Source organism: Schistocerca gregaria, chromosome 3 (assembly GCF_023897955.1).
Source record: "Schistocerca gregaria isolate iqSchGreg1 chromosome 3, iqSchGreg1.2, whole genome shotgun sequence".
NCBI lineage: Eukaryota > Metazoa > Arthropoda > Insecta > Orthoptera > Acrididae > Schistocerca > Schistocerca gregaria.
In genome coordinates this window covers 923800407-923809983 of record NC_064922.1, presented here as the reverse complement: position 1 = coordinate 923809983, position 9577 = coordinate 923800407, and the positions used below count along the sequence as shown (strand labels likewise).

General features: G+C 43.5%; 1 non-coding gene across 1 annotated transcript; it reads left to right on the top strand.

Moving 5' to 3' along the window:
• The first annotated feature begins 867 nt into the window (after positions 1 to 867).
• Positions 868 to 942, top strand: Trnar-gcg (transfer RNA arginine (anticodon GCG)). The gene has a single exon. It is a non-coding gene; the product is annotated as a tRNA-Arg (tRNA).
• Positions 943 to 9577: the final 8635 nt, after the last annotated feature.

Sequence of the window (9577 nt, the reverse complement as noted above, 5' to 3'; positions counted from 1 at the left end):
CTCTTTGCACCAACTGTGGACTGTTAGCAACGGAAGAACATGGTTTAGTGTGTGGCGCAGCGAGGGACGTCTGGATGCTGACGCGTCGAATACTGGCCTTCCTTCAGCGCACTAACTACACAGAAATCACATCGGATGTACTTTTTCTACCGGTCAAGACCTTTTTTCCCAAACAAAAGACATATGCGGTCAATTGGATAGCTGGACATGCGACGAAATATCTGTTTTCGTCCGATATTAAGTCCGTGACGGATTATTGGATGTATTTACAAGAACAACACGAGCTCATACGGAGTCATACGAAATACAGTACTTACTTTTCCAATTTTTTAGGAAGTGTTTTTCACAATCCTCCCGATAGCTAGGGGGTCCGCCCGTGACTAGGATTGTCATTTACTTTATTGCTGTTACAAGAAAAAAAAACAAAAAAAAGAGGGCGGCCTTTGTGTTGATTTTTTGGTTTCCAAATTGTGTTTGCTGTCTTGCTACTTTTCTTATCCTTAGGAAAGCACAATTGTACGAATAAAGATTGTTTGTTTACCCTGCCTTCCTGTTAAAAAAAAAAAAACAACAAAAAAAAAAGTTGGTAGAGCACTTGCCCGCGAAAGGCAAAGGTTCCGAGTTCGAGCCTCGGTCGGGCACACAGTTTTAATCTGCCAGGAAGTTTCATATCAGCGCACACTCCTCTGCAGAGTGAAAATCTAATTCTGGAAACATCCCCCAGGCTGTGGCTAAGCCATGTCTCCGCAGTATCCTTTCTTTCAGGAGTGCTAGTTCTGCAAGGTTCGCAGAAGAGCTTCTGTAAAGTTTGGAATGTAGGAGACGAGTACTGTCAGAAGTAAAGCTGTGAGTACGGGGCGTGAGTCGTGCTTCGGTAGCTCAGTTGGTAGAGCACTTGCCTGCGAAAAGCAAAGGTCCCGAGTTCGAGTCTCGGTCGGGCACACAGTTTTAATCTGCCAGGAAGTTTCATATCAGCGCACACTCCGCTGCAGAGAGAAAATATCATTCTGGGAACACAAATAATGTTGGAAGTGTGGTAAATTCTAGTGAATGCGGAGTTACCACAAAGGGAGTCCCACAGGGTTCAATTTGGTGTCCTTTGCTGTTCCTTATTCATGTGAATGATCTCTCACTAAACTTTTGGCAAGCAGCTCAAGATATTGTTAACGACGTCTTTTAAAGAATTATTAAGAGGTTCTCAGAAAATTGACTCTCCCTCAATTTTGAAAATAACTCATTATATCCAGTTCTGTACACTGAATAGAGTCAAAGCGACAGTTGATGTAGCATATGAACAGGGCTGAGTTAACATGATAGATTTCTCCAAAGTTTTGGGTGCTCACATTCATGAAAACTTGAACTGGATGAAGCATATTACTGATCTTCTCAATCAAGTAATTTCAGCTTCTCTCACTCCACGTATAATCGCTAGTCATTGTAATAAACAGATCAGCCTATTCGCTAATGAAAGTCGTTATAAATAATCCATCTCAATTCGCGAAGAAGAGTGATGTTCATACATACAACACTATAAGGAAAAATTACCTTTCCTATCCGTTATTGAAGCCGTCAGTTGCTCAAAAAGGAGTACATTATTTAGCAAGAAAAATCTTTGATCATTTGCCCAACAACATAAAGTGTCTGGCAGGTAGCAGATCAACTTTCAAATTTAGCTTAACATAATTTCATTTGGACAACTCCTTCAATTTCATGGAAGAGTTCCTGTTTCAGAATTGGTAAAAAAAATTGTAACTCTAAATGTAGTTGCATGTGTAGAAGTAAAAATTTCAGTGAATTCTACTACTTTCCTATGAGTACATTTAACAGGTACATGAGAAACCTCTTTTTTCCATTGTTGACGGGAATTTTTTATTGCGGATGCGGTCAAATGATTTTTGACATTCGTTAAAACCTAAGTTTGTTGTCCGAAACGAATTTTTTAAAAAAAGTGTGCATTTATGTAATGTGCAGGCTTTGTTCTATGCATTAGTATTTTAAAGTACGGTTCATAAGTAGCTTTATTGCTGGCCAGCTTATTCCGACACCGACGAAGCTCTACCGTTAAAATGAACAGCAAGGTAACAAGATTGGCATATAGAGACTTCCATGATCCAGAGAGTGACATTTTTCCACAGGTAATTTTCTCTTTGTATTACTAATTTTAGCCTTCGAAGAAACGTCGTGCGCTTTATGGGAAAGGTGAGGCAAAAGTTGAAATTCGGCCGTTTTTAAGAGCTGGGTTACGTAACTGGCTTAGGAGCCCAGAGCGAAACGACTCACGGAGACAGCTCTTAATGAACCCAGCTCCGTGTTTCTGCTCCAGACAACAGTAGGAAAATATGACGAAAAGTGTCCCACACACTCAGAACGCTTACAGCATTTTGCTGGTAAACGCGCGGTGAAGCCGAGGCGTTCCTCGTACTTTTTAACAACGGAAAATTTGGCTTGAAAGGGAAAACAGGTAGGAAACAGAGGCACGCGGCTAGGAGACTACATAAGCCTCCTTTATTTACAAGGTAAACAAAGACTTCGTGCGTTTATACGAGATACCGACCAAGTAAACGTTTAATTAGCCATGCGCTGTCACCACTGACAGTTAATTGGGGTTAGAGGCGCGTTGTCGTGGTAACTGCCACTGTAGCCCGCAGCCTGATACGTTACATTCTGCCACTAACCCCCAACCACTCCGTCCCTCTCTGCTTCCATCCCCAGGCAGCTACCTTATCAGTCTTTTACCTGTACGGGTACACAGCCGCTGTGAATTTCTTGCGGGACGTCCTTTTCAGAGGTAGATGGTTGTTTTATTCTAACACCTAATCTCACGATTAGGTAATTTTACTACGTTGGGCGTTTTAAATCTACAGTAAGAACATTAACGTGGTGTACGGGATGGTGTCGTCGTTGAATGACTGTAGGAAGATACAAGATGACTTGGACAGGATTTGCGTTTTGTGTAAAGAATGGCAGCTAACTCTAAATATACACTACTGGAAATGGAAAAAAGAACACATTGACACCGGTGTGTCAGACCCACCATACTTGCTCCGGACACTGCGAGAGGGCTGTACAAGCAATGATCACACGCACGGCACAGCGGACACACCAGGAACCGCGGTGTTGGCCGTCGAATGGCGCTAGCTGCGCAGCATTTATGCACCGCCGCCGTCAGATTGACTGGGGAGAGTCTGCAACGCTGTCTAACTCCCTTCCCAACCACTGCTTCCCTTTCATGCCCCTCGACTCTAATAACTGCCATCTGGTTTCTGTACAAATTGTAAATAGCCTTTCGCTCCCTGTGTTTTACCCCTGCCACCTCCAGAATTTGAAAGAGAGTATTCCAGTCAACAGTGTCAAAAGCTTTCTCTAAGTCTACAAATGCTAGAAACGTTGGTTTGCCTTTCCTTAATGTAGCTTCTAAGATAAGTCGTAAGGTCAGTATTGCCTCACGTGTTCCAATATTTCTACGGAGTCCAAACTGATCTTCCCCGAGGTCGGCTTCCAGCAGTTTTTCCATTCGTCTGTATAGAATTCACGATAGTATTTTGCATCCGTGACTTATTAAACTGATTGTTCGGTAATTTTCACATCTGTCAGCACCTGCTTTCTTTGGGATTGGAATTATTATATTCTTTTTCAAGTCTGAGGGTAGAGGTTTGTCAGGACTGGTTCACGCAAGGCTGTCAGTAGTTCTAAGGGAATGCTGTCTACTCTCGGGGCCTTGTTTCGATTCAGGTCTTTTAGTGCTCTGTCAAACTCTGCACGCAGAATCATATCTCCCATTTCATCTTCATCTATATCCTCTTCCATTTCCATAATATTGTCCTCAAGTACATCGCCCTTGTATAGACCATCTATATACTCCTTCCACCTTTCTGCTTTCCCTTCTTTGCTTAGAATTTGGTGTCCATCTGAGCTCTTGATATCCATACAAGTGGTTCTCTTTTCTCCAAAGGTCTCTTTAATTTTCCTGTAAGCAGTAGCTATCTTACCCCCAGTGAGACCAGCCTCTACATCCTTACATTCCTTGGAAATGATTTGAGGTGACAATGATTTGTTTAGATACGTTATGTTCACCGATGAAGCTACATTCAAAAACAATGGCGAATTAAATCGTCATGATTATCATAATTGGTCCCCTGTCAATCCACACTGGCACAGACCCATTAAAAATCACCACATATTGTCGTTAATGGTCTGGTGAAGAATTTTAAACGGTTACATGATAGGACTGTGTTTTTTGTGCGAAATGTTACCGGCGAATCTTATTTACAGCATCTCCGCGATGATTTGTAGGAGCTAATGGAAGATGTTGACTTAGAAACTAGGCAACGAATGTGTGTGCTTCCAACAGTATGGAGCAGCTCCCCATTATGCTAAAAATGTGAGGAACAGTCTAAATTTACGGTACCCTAGCCGGTGGGTAGGACATGTCTCCCTTTGAGCTTATGAACTTGTCTTGCTCACTATTTTTACCCGATGTATAGTTTTCGAAACTAGAGATGGAGCACCCTGTATACGTGGGTAATGAGACCCGATAACCCAGACGTATCATGCAGCGCTGTTTGATGAAGCTAGATTTGCCGATCATGACCACGTAAACAGTCGAAACATGTACTGTTGGTCTCCTGACAATCGCCGTTTACTTCGCCAGGTGGAACATCAGTGTCCGTGAAGTGTAAGTGTGTGGTGTGTAACAGGGTACCATTAGCTCACAGGCCCGTTTCTCATACACCGAGCATTGAAATACACCCAGTGATATGCAAAGACGTATGATTTAGCCTGCTCGGACATTTGTGCTGTAACGCTAGCACGTTGCAGCAGTCATTCCATACCAGACTGGAAGCGCGTATTGCCACTGCCGGTGGTCATTTTGAACATAACCTGTGATGGTCAGCTGTCTCTTTACTGATCACATAACAAGAGTAGCCACTTGTTTTGTTCTTTAGTGTCTGCTGCCACAGGTATTGTATAAGTGTCGGTATGAGAACATATCAATATCGATATCTCGTAAATGACTCTCACAAAAATTCTGCAGTAAACACCACTGGAATTATAATTTACCTACGTTCATTTATTAGTTTTAATAGGCACTGTTCCATTTAAAAAAGGGTACGTTTGCATAAAAGTTGAATTTGTAAGTATTATTACAATCTAGCAATGCGAGTCCCTGACTAGTAATCCACACTGTGAAAACGGCACGCCAACAGCACCTCCTACTTCCGCAATATTCGCGGTGCACATTTTAGGTGAGTCACCTCCTATAGTTAGTTGTATTGCGCACATCAGTGTACAGGAGGAAACATGCGATGGCGTCCTTCATAAGTTTCTCACAACCTCCTAGGTTCAGAAGCTGCTTTTTTTCATGCATAAAACAGGAACAAATTTTCAAACGTTTTGCGGGTTTTGTCACTATAGAAACATACAATTCTTGAAAAATAGGTTAGTGTAACTTTTGAAAGGAAAAGGTACAAAACGTTGTCAGCATCTTAAAATTAAATTTAATACCAGGTGGTTGTAATTTAAGTGCAGCCACTTACAGAGGTCAGATATGGGCTGTAATTATCGTGTGGCAGCGAAACTTTGTTTATATACTACTGCGTTAATACGGAACAAATTCATGCTGGGAAATTTTATTCCCAATATTGGCCACCAGCTGAAAATCTGGCGCTGTGAGTCCAGAAAAGACGTATAGAAATATTTCCTTATGAAATGAAATAGGAACGGAAGATGGGCAGAAGGGGTCAACAAGTGTGAAAGGCATACTGTTTTCTTTATTATTAATTACTGCTTACACAATTTGTTCAGTATGAACACCGGAAACGTCGACGAGCTGCTGTATCCGTAAAACGGTGTTAGAAACCATTCCAGAACGAAACATTCACTCTGCAGCGGAGTGTACGGTCATACTTTCTGGCACATTAAAACACTGCAGGAACTAGACTTTAACTCGGAATCTTTGCCCTTCACTGATAAGTGCTCTACTGACAGAAAGAAAGCTGTGAGGACAGGTTGTGAATCGTGCTTAGGTAGCTCAGCTGATAGGGCACTTGCCCACCAAAGGCAAAGATACCCTATTCGATTTTAGGTGAAGCACACGGTTTTAATTCGCCAGGAAGTTCGTGATCAACAATTGTATCAGCAGTTTCAGTGGATGCTGAGCAACGTGTTCTTGTATATGGGCGAACAGATCAGTTGGAGACCGAACGTGTCCCTGGTAAACGCTTTCTTTGTGTATCCCCAGAGCCAAAAGTGCAGCCACACAGCGTGGCCGCGGGGTCGGGGGTGTCGTGTCACGGATTGCGGTGCCCCTCGCGCCGGAGGTTCGAGTCCTCCCTCGGGCATGGGTGTGTGTGTGTGTGTGTGTGTGTGTGTGTGTGTGTGTGTGTGTGTGTGTGTGTTGCTCTTAGCATAAGTTAGTTTAAGTAGTTTGTAAGTCTAACGACCGATGGCCACAGTAGTTTGTTCCCTTCGGAATTCACACACATTTGAACTTTGATTCAGATCAGGCGTTCTTGCATCTTGCAACTAGAAATCATCTGGAGATAATACGTTCACGGAAGGTTGTTTTAAGCGAGCGACATGAGGTGTTGCCGAATCTTGCCTGAAACATTGGTTTACAACGGTTGTGCTCTTCGAGACCAGGAATCACATGCTTTACAAGGAGGTCTCGATAACGTTCGGGGGTCACGTTACGCCTGACAGGCCCTCTTGGAGTATTATCTTTAAAGGAGAACGCACGGAGAATAAAGCTGCTTGTGATCCACACCACACAGTCATACAATAAAAAAAAAAAGCTTTGCGTCACCTCGGTTCCGAGAGTCCAAGACCCTGTACAGAAAATTGGAATAGGCATCAACATAAAAATCATTTCTGCCCTTATTATTGCCCATGAAATCGAAGCGTTGCATGTTGTGCAGCAATACAGAGAGACCTTCAGAGATGGTGGTCCCAAATTCTGTAAACTGGTACCTCTAAAAGGCTGTTGCACGTCCTCTTGCATTGAAGCATGTCTGTATTAGCCGTGGCATAGTACCCACAAGTACATTAACGCACTATTGGTCCAGATTGTCCTACTCCTCGATTCGGTATAGGTCCCTCAGGGTGGTTGGTGGGTCATGTCGTCCATAAACAGCACATTCAATGTATCTCAGGCATGTTCGATAGGGTTCATGTCTGGAGAACACGCTGGTCGCTCTAGTCTAGCGATGTCGTTATCGTATGGCCGAGGTGGCCGAGCGGTTCTAGGCGCTTCAGTCTGCGACCGCTACGCTCGCAGTTTGCCTCGGCCTTGGATATGTGTGATGTCCTTGTGTTTAAGTAGGTCTAAGTTCTAGGGGACTGATGGCCTCAGATGTTAAGTCCCATAGTGCTCAGAGCCATTTGAACCATTTGATGTCGTTATCCTGAAGGAAGTCATTCACAAGATGTGCATGATGGGGGCGCGAATTTTCATCCATGAAGACCAATGCCTAGCCAATATGCTACCGATGTGGGTTTACTATCAGTCGGATGATAGCATTCACGTATCGTACAGTCATTACGGCGCATTCCATTACCACCAGCGGCATACGTCAGCCCCACATAATGCCATCCCAAAACAGCAGCGAACCTCCACCTTGCTGCAGTCGCTGGACAGTGTCTAAGGCATTCAGCACGACCGGGCTGCCTCCAAACACGTCTTCGACGATTGCCTGGTTGTATGCATAAGCGACACTAATCTGTGAAGAGAACGTGATGCTAATCCTGAGCGGGCCATTCGGCATGTTGTTGGGCGCATCTGTACCAAGCTGCATGGTGTCATGGATGCAAAGATGTCGCCATTGACGTCGGGCGTGATGTTGCACATATGCAGCCTATTGCGTAGAGTTTGAATCGTAACACGACGTCTTGTGGTTGCACGAAAAGCATTATAAACATTGTGGCGTCACTATTAAGCTTCCTCCGAGCCATAATCTGTAGGTAGCGGCCACCTCCTCCACGTCCGACCAACATCGCTTTGGTTCACATCGAGACGGATGGACACCTCCCTTATTGAGCGCCCTTCTTGGCACAATTTCGACGCGATCGAACCGCGGTATTGACTGATTAGTCATGGTTCAACTACAGACAACACGAGTCGTGTACCTCCTTCTTGGTGGAATGACTGGAACTGATCGGCTGTCGGACCCTCTACGTCTAATAGGTGCTGCTCATGCATGGTTGTTTACATCTTTGGGCCGGTTTAGTGACATCTCTGAACAGTCAAAGGGAGTGTGTCTCTGATACAATATCCACAGTGAATATCTATCTTACGGAGTTGTGGGAACCGGGGTGATGAAAAACTTTTTGACATGTCTATATGGCTATTAGTGCACAACACGTGATTTAGCAGTACTCCACATTCGGTATTTCCGTGAATTCTTTGCACGCTATAGTGTAAAATATACCTCGTCACTCAACAGTACATTGTCTAGCCACACGTCATCAATCAAGGTTAAATCTAACTTTGGCTCAGAAGGGGGTGAATTATTCAGCCACAAAAGTCTTTGGTCACTTACCTAATAGCATCAAAAGTCTGACAGATAGCCATTTAGCATTTAAAAGGAAATTAAAAGAATTTCTGAATAGCAACTCCTTCTACTCATTAGATGATTTTTTTAAAATATAGTTAAGTGGGTAATTTCCCCACCCCCCAGCGAAAAAAATTAAGTCTCATGTAATATTTTGTGTAATGTAATATCTCGTATAGACACCTTTCATTAACGTGACACGTTCCACATCATTACGAAGAGTCGTATTCATGATCTATGGAACAAGTACTAATCTAATCCTTAATCTAATTTCGATCCGTGACAGAAACTGAAAAGCAAATTCAACACTTTTTTGCAAATCGCGATGTTCCAGTTGCTGCTCCATCTGGACGTTTTGCGGATATCACTGTGAAATAGACCGCAAAACGTTCCATACCAATGACAATAGGATGGAAAATTATCGTGATAGAACGAACACTAGCACTCTACACTGAGCACGTCCTGCGTAGTCAGTTACAGCAACAGCAATCTCGCCAGTAACTTCCGCCAGGACAGGACGGCATCCTCTTCCAGGTGCCACATCAAGCTCACCCATGCGGTCGTCGGTTGTGTTCCAAACCTGAACAGTATAGAGACAGAAGTGATGACACTTTCTGCAGGACCTGACCACCATTTTTCAGGACAATGCTCAAGCACGTTCAGTGCAAGCTGTTACTGATTGGTTTGACTGCTGGGGCTGGAAAGTGCTGTACCACCTACTGCACTCCCCTGGCTTAAGCCCTCGTGAGTTCAACTCGATTTCTAAAGTGATGGAAGCACTTCACGTCATTCGCTTCGGAACTGCTACAAATTCTTCAGGCAACAGACAGCGCCGTAACACAACTCGCGTTTCGAAAGTATCCTACGACTTTCACATGGCTGGCAACGGGTTATACACAATTCTGGTGTCTACTTTGAAACACGTATGTATTAAAAATGAGCCGTAAATAAGTAGCTGCTACTATTAAAGTTCCTACCTTCCTAACATCATCCATAAACATAAAAATGTTAATATAAAACTCTTGGGT